Source organism: Geotrypetes seraphini, chromosome 8, assembly GCF_902459505.1.
Source record: "Geotrypetes seraphini chromosome 8, aGeoSer1.1, whole genome shotgun sequence".
Classification (NCBI taxonomy): Eukaryota; Metazoa; Chordata; class Amphibia; order Gymnophiona; family Dermophiidae; genus Geotrypetes; species Geotrypetes seraphini.
Window position 1 is genome coordinate 72,895,050 of NC_047091.1, and position 16,017 is coordinate 72,911,066.

General features: G+C 47.0%; 1 protein-coding gene across 1 annotated transcript in view; it reads right to left on the reverse strand.

The window, feature by feature from the left end:
* Nucleotides 1–13,005, reverse strand: part of NRXN2 (neurexin 2) — a 1,565,743-nt gene extending 1,552,738 nt beyond the window's left edge. Inside the window, exon 1 of the mRNA XM_033953607.1 lies at nt 12,777–13,005. The gene's annotated coding sequence lies outside the window, so the exon portion shown is untranslated. The remainder of the gene's footprint in view (nt 1–12,776) is intronic.
* Between the last annotated feature and the right edge of the window lie 3,012 nt (nt 13,006–16,017).

The window sequence follows — 16,017 nt, forward strand, 5'->3', positions numbered from 1 at the left end:
TTTCCACCACTCTCTGGGTGAAGAAGAACACCTCAAGAAGGACATGGCGGTACTTGAGAGAGTCCAAAGGAGAGCAATGAAATTGGTAAGAGGGCTGGAACACTGCTCATACGCCGATAGGCTGGGGCTCTTCTCTCTGGAGAAAAGGAGGCTCAGGGGAGATATGATAGAGACCTTCAAGATCATGAGGGGCATAGAGAGGGTGGATAGGGACAGATTCTTCAGACTGAAGGGTACAGCAAATACGAGGGGGCATTCTGAGAAACTGAAGGGAGACAGGTTCAAAACAAATGCAAGGAAGTTTTTTTTCACCCAAAGGGTCGTGGACACTTGGAATGCGCTACCGGAGGAAGTGATCAGGCAGAGTACGGTACAGGGATTCAAACAGGGATTGGACGGATTCCTGAGGGATAAAGGGATCGTGGGATACTGAGGGAGGAGCTGGGATGTAACACAAGTATAGGAAGTTAATCAGGTAATGAGTATAAACTAACCTGGTCGTGCATGTGCAAGACCGGAGGGCTAGGACTTCGATAGGAAGGCAGGACTTAAATGGGAATCCAAGGTGGCAAGGGAGCCCCTTCTGATGATTCAGACAGGTCTTGACCTGGTTTGGGCCGCCTCGGGAGCGGACTGCTGGGCGAGATGGACCTGTGGTCTGACCCGGCGGAGGCACTGCTTATGTTCTTACGTTTGTAAGGAGTCTATCCCCTTTTAACTTTAGAGAGTGCCCTCTCGTTCTCCCTTACTTTAAGCTGTCCCTCCTGTGCAATAGTGGCTTCTTGAGGTCCGACAGAAAGTTTTTTCTTTTGTTTAATTACAGTTAGATTGGAAACTGATTTATGCAACTATTAAGTTCTATGCCTGAAGAGAGAGAAAAGGCTGGTGCACATGCTTACTTTAAATGTCATTAAAGAGGTTAATTTACCCTTATATTGCAGGTTGCCTGCATTTGTGAAGTGCACCAGCCAGCAATATAATCCTTAATGCTCTATGGATTTGAATGCTGAACAATGTGATCCTGATTTATGTCAGGACATGTATGTGAGACGGTCAAATGGAGAGGCAAACCAAGAATAGCGATCAACAGAAGAACTTGGTACAAAGGCACCCAGAACACAAATGCCCATGCACACATTTATTTATTTTTTATATCTTTATTCATTTTCAAATATACAATAAGTGTAACAATATGTTAAAACAAATAATCATAAATATATCACTTAATAATCATCAATAGTACAAATAATTTGCTATTATCTTCCACCCTTCCCACCCCTTTCTATTATATAATCAAATACATTGTACAATATATAATAACAAAATCATAAAATTATCCCCCCACCCCCCTCATAATTGAGCCTGTAAAATTAAGGGGAAAAATGTCATCTAATCAGTGCAATATTTTGTTAATGGCTCCCACACATCTTGAAATTTCCTAAAACATCTTCACTGTATTGCAATAAATCTTTCCATTTTATATATGTGACATAGGGAATTCCACCAAAAATTATAATTTAATCTACTCCAATTCTTCCAATTATAAGTAATTTGTTGAATGGGCAACCCCAGTCATTATAAGCAACAATTTGTTATTATTTGAAGAAATCTGACTTTTTGCTCTCATTGTCATACCATTTAAAGTTCACACCTACTCTGAGGAACTTAGATGGGTTCATGTACTCTACATGGGTACTCAGGTATTTTATAAAATACACATGCATATCCTGTCATTTCAGGCAGATAAAGGATCACATGTCGTTTCAAATGAATACACATCCCTAAGAGCACCGTCACCCAGCACGAATAGCTTAAGCCACAGTCATGGAATAATAACTAAACCACATGTTTATGCGGGTAAACAGACTTTTACTATTGTCTGCAGTTTGAACAATACCATCAACACTCCCTAAAATGCATCTGCAATGTAATCGGCCAATTAAAGTCTTCAAAAGAGGAGTTTTGAAAGGTGCCACATTCCCAGTGGTGAAAGTTCTGCTTCAGTGGGCTCCCAGAATTCCCATGTTTATCCTCCAATGCAAACGGAAAACTGAGCACAGATCTCACAGAATACGTCCATGCCTCGGATTCAAAGATGCTCTCAAGTACAACACTGAAATCCGCAACAGTTGGGAGAACATGGTCTTAGACCAGGGGTGTCAAACTCAATCACATAAGGAGCCGAAATCTGAAAAAAAAGACTAAGCCGCGGGCCAAATTTTTAATTAAGATAATCAGGGGTCATTTAATTAAGGTATGCTAACCGATTTAGCGCGCACTAAATGCGCACCTTAATAAAAGGGCCCCTAAGTGACTATGGCTTAGTCTTAGTAGAAGTAGAGGGTTACAATGTCTCCAACCCTACACCAGCTCTATGGTGTAAACAAAATAAATATTGTAATCACAAAACAGAAAATAAAATTATTTTTTTCTACATTTTGTTTGGTCCCAGGCTCTGGTTGTCTTCTGATAACTCGCTTGCCAGGGTCTCCTGCCCATTTGTCATTTTCTTCTTTCTCTGTGTTAACCATCCATCTTCCATCTCTGTCCTCCCCTTCCATTTCCCTTCCCTCCCCTGGAGGTTTGGCATCTTTCCTTTTTTTCATGTCCATATCTGCTGCTGCAGAAATAGACCCCCACCATCCCCAGATCCACCATCTGTTCTTTTCTCAACTACCCTTTTGTACAGCATCTCTCCCTCCTTCCCCACCACCCCAGGGTCTATGATCTCTCTGTTTCTCTTCCCAACTACCCTCCTATCCAGTATCTCTATCTCCCCTCCACCCCATCCCTTGTGTCCAACTTCTCTCTCTTTCTGTTCCTTCCCTCTCTCCCTCTCCTCTGTTTTATTTCTTCCCCACCCCACCCTCCACTCAGTCCGGCATATGCACATCTGGATCCCTTCTTCTCTCCCTCCAGGTACTTCTACACCAGGGCCCGTCCCTGTCCCGAAGGCCTGTATGTTCCCCCCATCCCCCCCTTCTTCCCGGTATCATCTTCAGAATAGGCCCATCGTTTCTACCCTCCCTCCATCCTGGCTTCCTGGCCTCTTCTGACCCACCGGCACAAACCGCTGCTGCCGCTGCTACTCTTCATTCGCATCTGCCTTCACCTGGTCTCCTCTTCAAAGCAGCTTGCTGAGGATCGCCGGCCGGCTGTAGCAAACCTCGCAGGCCACTCTCCACCTTGGTAGCACATTCCCTCTGATGCGATCCCGCCCCTCCTCTGACGTATGGGATCGCATCAGAGGGAACGTGCTACCGAGGTAGAGAGCGGCCTGCGAGGTTCGCTAAAGCCGGCCGGCGATCCTCAGCAGGCAGCTTTGAAGAGGAGATCAGGTGAAGGCAGACGCGAAAGAAGAGCAGCAGAGGCGGCAGTGATTCATGCCGGCGGGCCAGATTTACTATAAAGTTTAAAATGTCTGGCAGGCCAATTTTGAACACCCCATGGGCCAGAGTTTGACATGTCTGTCTTAGACAGAGGCAGAAAGAGAGCAGCTCTATCACTTAACATCCAAAGCATGCAAATGAAGTGAACACAAATCCGAATGAAGAACGAATGAGCGTAGAAGGGTCAACTGTGCAAGTTCATCAACTGTGTCAGCTGTGGACTCGTTGGCAAGTCTACCTTGAGGTCCAGGAAAGACAGGAAATTAAACTGAGAATTAACGGTCCAATAAACTGTCCAAAATAATTGAAAGTTGTGGTTTTCTTTTATTTAAATGCTGGCGTATCAATTCTGCAGGTGTACTCCGTGCCACTCTCTGGATAGCAGGTGGTGCTGAATGTAAGTGCAGAGTGGCAAATTTCACTACCATCCGGAGAGGTATCCAGATAAATTTAGGGCAGCTTTTCTTAAAGTTGTTCGATAGCTATCCAGATAATAGGCTGAATGTCTACATGATCTGAATAATATGCACATGCCAATCTAATGCTGTACGTGAAACAGCACAGTTCAGCTATGCCCATGGTGTGGGAAATGGTGAGGTAGCAGGATGAGGCCACCAACAGAAGCTCAAGTCAGGTGCAATCCCTGACCTCTAGTGGTGTTATGATGGTCATATGTCCTTGCTCCACCCTTGCTCCACTCCAATTCTATCCGGAGCAGTCCGTAATGATTGTCAGTGGCATTGAACATATAGTAGCATTCATCCCAACCCAAGAAAATCTACAAATTGGGTCTCCGTTATCTGGATAAATGTCTTTGGATACTGAGGCCGAACTATCTAAGTTCAAATCTAAATCGAAAGTCAAGGACTGATCTAACCAGCGCATAAAAATAAATAAATTAACTGCTAAAACCTAAAACATCATCATTGGCAGGAGACTCCATCATCATTTCATGAATTATTTGTGCCCCTTAGCACTTCTAAAGGTTTCTCTATAACAGCCTGGGGAGGAGTAACTCTTTTATTGATACTTTTCAGTAGGAACATTAGCTACAATAGAACTTTTAACTCCACATGGACATATCAAGCAGCAAAAATGTGGAAAGCATTACCAACTAATATTAACCAGCAATCTAATTTTAAATGTTTCAGAAAAGACCTATTTCTTGAATCTGTTACTAATAATTCCTAAATACTTGTTTTTAATTTCTATCACCATAATTACATATGTAAAACGCTGTGAACTTCATGGAGGTATTGGTGGTATACCAAATAAAAATTGTATTTTAAGAAATTGGTTTGGGGATCAGCAGCAAAGAGACGACATTTCATGAAGGCATTTCCTGCTGCCACTGGATGGGGAGGCATCTCATCAGGAGATCCCGGCACTCCAGTAGGAGTGCAGAAGGTGACCCACAAAAGCAGGAGACTTGGCAGGTCCGCTCCCTGTTTACACCCCCTTCCAAATACACACTATGGCTCTGATTCACTAAAGTCAGCGATGATTGCTGCTAACCGACCCGATTCACAAAACGGCCCACCGCAATCGCCCATTTTCCGATCCGGCCATGCAAATTTGTAGAACCCCATGCAAAATAGGCAAGCGATTGATTCACTAAAATTTGCTTGGCTATTTTGCATCGGGTTTTTCGATCCTAAAACCCGACTGCTGTAGATCTGTCAGTAACCATGTTACCGACAGGTCTGCCGAGATTATTTTTCTCTTTTTTTTAATGGCACAGATATTTTGCGTGTATTACACAAGCAAAATATCTGGCCATAAAAAAAAAAACAAAAAAAACCACTGCTGCCAATGGCCCCCGACAATCGCGCAGTGCCCCCTTCCCTCTGACAAACGCTGCAACCCTAAGACAAATGGCAGGAGGGATGCTCACTCCCTTCCCCTGCGAATAAAACAGCAGGAGGGATGCCCACTCCCTCCTGCCCAGAAAGACCAACCCCTCCCCTCCCCAAAGAAAAAGGCAGGAGGGATGACCACTCCCTCCTGCCCTGAAGGTGCCTGCCCACTCACTTGCTCACTCTCTCCCTCCCCCTCCCTGAAACAAATGGCAGGGGGGATGCCAACTCCCTCATGCCACAGGACACCCCCTCCCCATACCTTTAAGTTGGTTTCAGGAGGGGTACTCAGACCCTCCTGCTCCTCTGGCCTCCTCCTGCCCAATTCAGGCCTTAGGCTCCGCCCAGCGCATCATGATAGGTTCAGGCACCTCGGACTCCTCCCTTGAGGAGCCTAAGGAAGTCTTTGATTGACCATTGTTTTGGCCAATCAGGGAGTTCCTTAGGCTCCTCCATAAGGAAGACCCTGATTGGGACAGACACCTCAGACCCCTCCCAAGGGAGGAGCCCGAGGTGCCTGATGCACCGGGGTGGGGCCTAAGGCCCGCATTGAGCAGGAAGATGCTGGAGGAGCAGGAGGGACTGTGCACCCTTCCTGCTCCCAAGTTAAAGGTATGTGGGGAGGGCGATGGCGACAGCGTGGAGGGCTCGACAGCAGGAGGCAGTGAACATCCCTCCTGCCATATCTAAGTTCTGCGGGGTGGAGTGTTTCGGCAGGGGAGTGGGCAATGGCAGGAAGAAGTAGGCATCCCTCCTTCCATAAGTTCGGCGGGCGAGCGGTTGGGGGAAGTTTGGCGGGAGGAGTGGGCTGATGGAAGGAGGGAGTGGGCATCCTTCCTGCCATTTTTTGGGGTTGGGGGAGCTTTTGTCGGGAGGCCTTTATCATTTTTTTTAATTGGGCAGATATTTTGTGTGTGTAATATACGCAAAATATTTGTACCATTAAAAAAAATGAAAAGATAAAAAAAGCCTCCCGACAGAAGCCCTGACAGCAGTGACAGGAGGCTGCTTCTCCTGTCACTACTGTCAGGGCTCTGCACCGACTCAATCGCTCACTGAGTGATTGAGTCAGTGAGTTTGCATGCAAATGATTTACACCTCCGTGCAAATCATTTGCCTGCAAACTTGATAGTGAATCAATCGCTGTTTAAAAGTCGGCCAGAGAATTGGTCAACAGCGATTGAGTTGCTACTTTAAGTGAATCTGAGCCTATGTAAGTTATATTCATGTTTACAGAATAAAGCTTAGATAGAATTTTGGCATTTGTACTTAAACATGCCTTACAAGGACATGAAAACCACAGGAAGTACCCCCTTGGTGGTGACGTACAATCCAGAGCTGGAAAAACTAGGAAAAATTATACGAGATCTACAACCACTATTCCAGGAAGATGAATTACTAAAAGAAATGTTCCCAGCTCCACCTGTGCTGGCCTTCCATCAGCCACCTAATCTGAAACAAAAACTGGTAAAAAGCAAACTCCCTACACAAACCCATAAAGAAGAGAAAGGCACACATCCTTGCGGTGTGGTAAGCTGCAAACTGTGCGAGCACATCTGAAAGGATTCCATAGTCACTCATGAGAAAAACATTCAATATAAAGGGATCCTTCACATGTTCATCTTCTAATGTGGTGTATTGTATATCATTCAATGCAATAAGAACAAAGAAGGATGTTACATTGGTGAAACAGGCCAGATGCTAAAGACTAGGATCAACTTACACAGATATCATATTAAAAATTGCAATGCCAACCAGGATGTCACCTTTGTCGGACAACACTTTGGAAAAACTGATCACTGCACCAATGATTTTCAGGTAAGAATACTAAAAGGAAATGTTAAGACAATCCAAGAGTGTAAGGGCTAGGTTCACAAGCAAACCAATCATGTACCAGTCGGTTTGCGACCCCTTTTCGACCCGATTTCCCTCTGGTCCAATTCACTAACCTCAGCTGCGATCTGCTTCCGATCTGCGCATGCAAATGAGGGGAACGGCATGCAAAGTAGGCAGGGACCCGATTCACAAAACATATTTGGGCCACCAATTGGGCTGGCCGATCAAGAGAAGAAGCGACTGTCTCTGCCGACTCTCCTGCTCCATTGCCGCCCTGCACACTGCCCCGATCTTCCAGCCATGCCTGATCTTAGCTGTCAGTCTCGGGGGGGGGAGGAGGGGGTGTTTCTGCAAGCAACAAAATGGAAGCCTGTCCGGTCCCGATCTTCCAGCCCTAATTTCTCCCCCATGTCCTCTCTGCTCCGAGCCCTGGATCTCTGCCACCTTCCCTGCAGAGCGAGCCTGCGGGTTTTTTTTTTAATTTTTATTTATTTATTTATACAGTTTTATAGAATTACCAAGCATAAACATCTTGTACAGAAAAGTGCGATCAAGAACCAAATTAACTTAATTTTTCAAATATTGAAAAACACAGCAAAACATAAAAATAAAAATACATAAAATAAACTCTCTTCATCACACACTAGTCCTCAATAACTTAGATCCAAGATTTAAAGAGTAGAGACATTAATCAAAATCAAAAATATTGTCAAAGAAAGCCGTATGTCTACTGCAGTACAGAGAGCTAAACTTCATTAGGCCCAGCTATTCCTTTCTCAAGACGTTTCATTGAGAGGAAACTTATCAAATGAGATGGATCCGTAAAAATATACTTTTAAAGAACAGTATCTGACTACACATTTGCATGGATATCTCAAAAAGAAAATACCCCCTATTTGAGTCACTCCAGGTTTCAGCTCGCCCTGTACGGAAGGCGGAAGAGAGCAGGGCATGACCAGCTGACAGTGTCGGTGAAAGGGAAGAGGCTGCTGCCACCGGGGATTGCCCTTCCCTGGGAAAGCAGGAAAGTCGAGGCCTGAAAAAAAAAACCCAGACGCAAAACGCATGCGCAGACCATCTGCTGGGAAAGCAGATGGTCTGCACGTGCATCAGGATCGCACACTACTAGTGAGGTGAGGTGGAGGGAGGGAGATGGCGGGGACCGCGCGATCTTGATTGCCTCACTGCGGGGACAAGTCCATTCACCGCTCCACGGGGCGGTGAATGGCCTTGTCCCCGTCCCGCAGAGGCCACTATTTTTTCTTCCCCGTTTCGGCGGGCTACCCGTGGCTAAACGCAGCTAGCCGCGGGTAACCCGCCACCGTGTCATTCTCTACACACTAGCGATCCGTGCGGGCAGAGGGGGCGTTCCTCTGATCATCCTCATTTCAATATTTGGCGGTTGTGAATTGGTTGGGCCTGCTGGAATCGGCCCCAAATCGGACCCGGAAGACTTTGAAAATAAATGATGAAATATTTTCACACCTACAATTCAGCTTTCTTTCACACTACAAAGAAATTTAAGCTGCTTTGTCACCTCTCTGTCTCCTACTTACCCACCCACCTCTCCCTCTTCTTGTGAAACTATCACTGAAATGCTTTCATGTTTCACTTATATATACTGATATGTGTCAACATTTGCTTATTTCTGATCTGAAGAAAAAGAAGAGATTACCTTTGAAAGCTAATCGTAAAATGCATTGAGTTAGTCTAATAAAAAAGGTATTACCTTATTTTCTTTGTTTTTGTTTTATTTCTAAATATTACCACATACACATGCAAATGGCATTATTCTAAACATTCACATGCATAATAGGTGCGATATTATTGGCACCAATTTTATAGCCCCCATCGAGGGTAGTTTTATAAATTAGGTGTTAACATGTAAGTGTTTAAAATTACCCATGTACATGTTTAGCATAATAACATTTATCCATGTAATATGTGCACAGTGGCGTTGCCCAATTTGCTGATTCAAACTGATTCACATCGATGAATCGATGTGAATCAATTTGCGGGGGAGGAAGGAAGGGAGAGAAGGAAGAGTGGGTGGGGTGGGGGTGGGGGAGGGGAGGGGTAGGAGGAGGGGAGAGGAAGGAAGGGAAGGGGAGGGGAGGGAAGGAGGTAAAAAGGAAGGGGAAGAAGAGGAAGGAGGGGGAAGGGCAAGAGGGGAAAAGGGAGAAAAAAGTAAGAAAAAAAAGAGAAAATAAAAAAGGGGGTTTAAAAAGACATCTTGCCCTTCCCCCTCCCTCCTCTTCTTCCCCTTCCTTTCCCTCCTCTCCCCTCCTGCTACCCCACCCCTACCCCACCCGCTCTTCCTTCTCTCCCTCCCTTCCTCCCCCCCCGCACCCTCACTTCCCCCTACCCCCTCCCCCACATTTCCTTCCCCCCTTTTCTCCCACCCCCCCTACCCCATACCCAACTCCCATCAACCCCCACACTCTCCCTTCCCTCCTCTCCCCATACCCACCCCCACACACTCTTCCTTCTCTCCCTCCCTTCCTTCCTCCAGCACTCTCACTCCCACTCCCCCACCCTTCCTTCCCCCCTTTTCTCCCATCACCACCCCTACCCCATACCCAACTCCCATCCACCCCCCAGCCCCCCTTTTTTACATAGTCAGATGACATTCCTTTTTTTAATTTTGGTTAAATCTATGTGAGTGGCAGCTTTCTTTGAATATCATCGTTCGTGATTCTTAAGGTATATTTTTATAGTTTTAGGGTTAGGGTTAGGATTAGGGTTAGGGTTAGGGTTAGAATACTCACACTGTTGAGGGTTCAGAGTCAAGAAACACATATGCAAGAACCAAATGGTACTCAAAGAAGCATAACTGAAGTATGCAAGCGCTCGGACTTGGGGCCCAAGGCATGAAAACAAAGGGAAGGGAGGGGTACATAATTCAGGTTATAACATGCAAATAAAGTAAGCTTATACAGACTCCTGCATCGCAGGAACCTCCTCTGCAGATTGAGTAAAGACATCTGAATCTAGAGATTTCCTCCAGAGGGAGCAATAGAGTTTCCAGTGTGGTTGGGGACGGGACGCATAGGTGTCCAGTTCAAATCGTGCCTGTAGTTGCATCCGTGCTGACCACATACCATATGTAGGCACCTCCTCTGTGGCCCAGTGCTTCAAGACAAGTTGTTTGCCCACAAGGAGCGCATGAAAGAGATATTTATGAGCGGGGAAGTCCAGGCCGTATAGGTTAAAATCAGTAACATCTCCCAACAGTAATGCGGGAGGATTCCAGGGCACAGTACAGTGCAGGACATTCGCTAAATGGAGCTTTACTGAAGTCCAGAAATGCAGTTTGGAGCAAGTAAAGAATGAGTGGACATAGTCACCTTTATGGGAAGTACATTTAGAACATATGTCATCACGCCATAAGCCCATCTGATAGCCCCTAGCTCTGGTAATGTAGGACCGGTGCAATATTTTATACTGTGTTTCCTGTAGGCCCGAGGCTTTCACATGCAAGTAAAGTGTCTGAAAAAGAAGCCTGAGGTCTACCTTAGAAACCTGCATGCCAAGTTCTGTGGACCACTCACCCCCCAGGACATTGAGGCATCCCTCCCCTAAATGGTCTCTCCCCATTTTATAACAGGTGGAGATCTTGTTTGAGGCAGTAGGTGTGGTGAGAAAAATCAGATCCAGAGGACCATTCCTCCAACTATCCCCGTGTGCACGCACCAAGGAGTGGATATAGTGATGAATTTGCAAAAAAGTGTATATGTGTGCAGGAGGCAAGCGCCATGCCGTCCGCATTTGTGCAAAGGAAGGGAACTTCCCCCCGCCCAGAACCAAAACATCTCCCACAGTTGTGGTTCGCGTGGTGCGATCTCTCAGTCCCGCCAGACCCTCCACCCCGGAAGCAAAATTAGGATTCCGGAGAAGGGAGAGAAACGGGGATACGGTGGGCAACCTGTTCTGGAGAGATTGCCACCAGCGCCAAGCCCGTTTGAAAGGTAGAAGAAAAGGTAGAGCAACAGCAGGATGAGGTTGTGCGCCCCCCCTCCCCGCTCCATGGAGAAAGGAGGAAAAGGACCAAGGCAGACAGCAGTCCTCAAGTAAAGATTCAGGGGAATATCTTCACGAAGAGACTAGTTGTTCGTGAATCCAGCGAAGTAACGCAGCGACATTATAGATGCGCAGGGCGGGCAGGCCCAGTCCCCCACGATCCCTGCTCTGAGAGAGTTTAATTGAGTTGACGCGTGCCCTCCTCCCCTTCCACACAAAGGAACAAATGACGGATTGATAGTTGCGTTCGTCCGCACGGGAAATCCAGACAGGTATAGTCTGTAATGGGTAGAGCAATTTTGGAAACAGCACCATTTTCACCAAAGCCACGCGTCCCAAGAGCGAAAGAGGCAACTAGTGCCATTTAAGACAGAGAGATTTGATCCGTCCAATGGTGGCGGAGATATTAGCCTCGTATAACTTATGCGGGTCTCTATAAAGCATAATACCTAGATACTTCAATTTTCCGGAGGCAATACCCACACCAAGGTCTCTACACCAGGGCTCCGATGGTGAACCCCCCAACAAGAGAGCCTCCGTTTTATCGAAGTTTATTTTCAATCCAGAAAAAATACCATACGTTCTAATGAGGGACATCAGGGCAGGCATTGTCCGATCTGCATTATTAACATATAGAAGCATGTCATCAGCGAACATGCTAATACGAAATTCGCTGGAGCCCACCCGAAGACCCTCCAGCCCCTCATCCCGACGAATTCGGGCTGCCAAAGGTTCAAGCGAGAGAAGAAAGAGGAGGGGTGAAAGTGGGCAGCCCTGGCGTGTGCCTCTTCCTAAAGGGAAGGGGTTAGAGATCCCGCCGTTCACCAAGAGTTGGGACGTGGGGCGACGATATAAAGCCAGCAACCAGTCAAGAAAATCCCCCTGGATTCCAAATCGGGCAAGCGTCCGGAACAGGTGGGGCCACGAGACCATATCAAATGCTTTTTCTACATTGTAACCGGGTCTGGGGGCCTGCGTGAGATTCCACAGCACGTACAGTGATTACACAACAATGACACCTGCGTGTGACCCAGACTGGAGTCACCCTGCAGTCAAGGAATGACACCAAGAACCAAAAGCAAAAAAATAAACCACAATTCCTCAGAATGAGAAGTAAAAAAACTTCAGGTTTTATTTTCTTCAAAGTAATAAGGGCAGGCTTCTTAGCAGTCCTACTCAAAACAATTAAGTGAAATATCTTCAGTCCAAGTTCACCCAGCAAAGTAATGAACAGTCCAAACATAAATAAAAACAAAAAAAATACTTTTTTTTTCCTTCACCCCACTGGGTTTTATGTTTTCCTTAGCTCTCAATTAACCATGCTCCTAAACAGGGCAATTTAGTTCCTTCCAAACACTGAATAACACAATAGGGTTTAAGGCACTGGCTGCCCTATTGCTAGTGTTTCCAAAAGAAGCCTCTGACAGCCAAGCCTTGCACTGTCAGGATAAGGAGAGTGCCTCAGGTTTGCTTTACTTTTTAGCTTATAATAGCTTCAAATTTCCCTCCCAGATTATAGCAAACCTCTCCCTCAATTCAGGCACCAACAGCTTCTTAACAAAAAGAAAAAAAACAGAGCAGAAAAGAAACCACAAAGTCCTTCAAGGTTCAGCTTCATTCAAGACAGTCTTTTACACACAGCAAGCTGAACAAACACGAAAAAAAATGCACTCACTGATTCTTCACTGTTAGCTTCCTTTAGCAGGTACAGCTGGTAGACAAACCAACTTCCATGGCTTCCTCAGCCAAGCTCATTTCCTCTGGCAAGAGTTCAGTTTCCATTGGGAGTTCCAGCTCAGGCACAGTTTCTTCCAAAATATCTCCAGCTTCTTGTACCTCCATGGGTGAGACGGGTTCGCCTCTGCCTGGCCCAAGGAGACTCGCAGGGAGCAAAGGTCCCAACCTTCTCCCTAACCTGCTTCCTCCCTTGAACTGAGCTGCTGGTTTTATACTGATTGGGCCACACCCTAACCTGGCTGATTCAGCAGTCCTCAAAGCAGCTCTAGAGCTCCTCCTTTGGTGACCTGAATATTGCTGGTCTAGGGGACTTTCAGGATATTCCAACTCCCTCTGGAGGTCAGGGTGAGAATCAGACCGATTCTTCTCAGGACAACCTTTGGGCACTCCTTTCCGGGTTTTACTGGGAGTCTCAATAGGAACCTTATCCGGAACCAGGGCAGGCACGAAGTCTGTCTGGTTACAACATCGAGGCTAGTAATGAGCGCCCTATCAGAGGCGGCTCGGGGGTGTTGTAACACCACCAGGACCCGTAATAGATTCATGGACGCGTGCCTACCAGGTACAAAGCCGACTTGGTCTTCGTGGATGAGTGTAGGTAAGAATTTATTGAGGCGCGCCGCCAATATACTAGCCAGAATTTTTACATCCTGGTTAAGAAGAGAGATGGGGCGGTAGGAGCCCACGGCATCAAGCGGCCGCCCAGGCTTAGGAAGAATAATAACATGCACCCTATTGTGTGTATCCCCCGGGGGGGTGACGCTGCGTAATCCCATAAAGTATTGTTGTAAAGATGCTAGAGTCGGGGGGTCCAGTAATTTATAGAATTCTGGGCCAAAGTCGTCAGGGCCCGGTGCTTTGGCCAATTTAAGCTTTTTAATAGCAACCTGTATCTCCTCTCCCTGGATAGGACCATTGAGAGCAAGACATTGAATGTCCGTCAGGGTGGGAAGATGGAGGCCCTGAAAAAACCGATCACTGGCTGCCACGTCGTAGGGTTGCTCGGCGTATAGGTCGGTGTAAAATTGCACAAACTGCTCCATGACGGCCGAGTGAGTGACATGCGTGATGCCTCGCTTGTCTTTAATGGAAGTAATAGTGTGTCGAGATCTGGGCGGGCGCACTAGATTGGCTAGCAATCTTCCCGTTTTATCCCCCCAGCGATAGAGTTTGTATTTGTAGCAGTATATGTTACGTCGTGCCCTTTGTTCCAAAAGGATATTAATTTTTTCCTTAACAGTGTGCATGGCGTGCATGGAAGGGTATGTTTTTATGGATGAGAATAGCCACCCCGCATTTCCGGGATGTAAATGATGCAGAGTGCACCTGGCCCACCCAACCCCTACGCAGTTTCCCATGCTCCCCTGAGCTCAGATGGGTCTCCTGTAGGAATGCTATGTCCGTGTGTTCACGCTTAAGATATGCTAAGATTTTTGTACGCTTAATGGGTGAGTGGATCCCATCTACGTTTAATGATTTAACATGCAATTGTACCATGTAACTGACAGATATACATAAAAGATGCAGTAAATAACCATAAAATGAGCGGTAGAGGCCGTCCCAGCCCATGCCCCCACCCACTCATAACATACCGAGGTATGTTACTCATACATGAACCTTGACTCAACAGCGGAAAACCCATACAAATTCTCAGACAGCTCACAAGCAATCCATTCATACAAACCCGAACCAGACACACAAGCAATCCCCCAAACAATCTCACCCAGCCCTCCCTCCTCAGCCCACCCCTCCCCCTAACCCCAGCATGGGATTCCATGCTAAAACCCTAAGGTACAGAAAAATAGAAACCAGAAAACAACTCCGGGCCATGCCCTTAGTGAATAATAACAACAAAGCAGTATTAGCACATCAAAAAGCACAGTTAACCTGTTTAACATGTCCGGTCCTCATGGAATCACACAGAGGCATATAACAACAATATCGTACGGCGAGGGCCCCTGTAACTCGAGGAGTCCTCATGCACACCGCAGCTACTCAGTTCCTCAGCTCTGGAGCATGGCACGCTGGGGCGTGCAGAGACCAAAATGTATGGTGCGGCAATAGGGCAATCGCTCATCGAAATAGCAGCGGCGGGGCGCCAACGAATCAGCAACCGCGGCCATGTGTATCACGGCAACTCAGCAGGCACGGCCCCCCACAAGGAACCGGCAGGGAACCCCCGAGGCCAGTGTTCCTCCGTGGGTCTGCACTGCGCTCCCGGGCGGCCACATCGTGTCAGCAAGGGGGGAAAGTAGAAATAGGAGGCCGACATTCTCAAGGCTCTGGACGCCCCCGCATCCACCGATAGTCCCATCCGGAGCGCACCTCGTAAAACTGCTGGTGCGTGGTGATCCATCCGCGTTCCCGAGGGCGCTGGGGACCTCCGAAAATCACAACAACATCCCCCCAGGAGCCCCTCAGAGACTCCTCAAACCACCAGCGGGTAAGGTTCCATTTGCGTCCCGTATTACAATCAGGAACGCTAGAAGAAATGGGAAGTTAAGGTTTGAAGCAGTCCAGGTTAAAATCAGGCAGTCCCAGGCAGGCCCTGGATAAACCGCTCTAGTTCGGTCGGCGTCTCGAAGTAGTGAATTTTATTATTAAAGGAGACACGAACTCTGGCCGGGTACAGCAGTGACACCCTTATATTGCGTTGATAAAGGGTGTTACAATGAGGTGCCATCGCCCGACGCCGAGAAGACACTTGCGGGGAGAAGTCTTGGAAGACGAGGATCTTCTGCCCCTCGTAAACAAATCCTGCTCCTTGCCGAAACCGAGCGAGTAGTGTGGCGCAGTGGTTGGATCTACAGCCTCAGCACCCTGGGGTTGTGGGTTCAAACCCCGCGCTGCTCCTTGTGACCCTGGGCAAGTCACTTAATCCTCCATAGCCCCAGGTACGTTAGATAGATTGTGAGCCCACCGGGACAGATAGGGAAAATGCTTGAGTACCTGATTGTAAAAACTGCTTAGATAACCTTGATAGGCGGTATATAAAATCCTAATAAACTTGAAACTTGAGTACTCGCTCCTTTTGGGCAAAATTAAGAAAGCGAGCGAGAACAGGACGGGGCCTTTGGTCGTTTTCTCTTTGGCTCCCCACCCGGTGAGCTTGTTCGATTTGTATTGTTTCCCCCGTGGCGTCCATCTCCATAACCGTTGGGAGCCACGTTTCCAAGCTG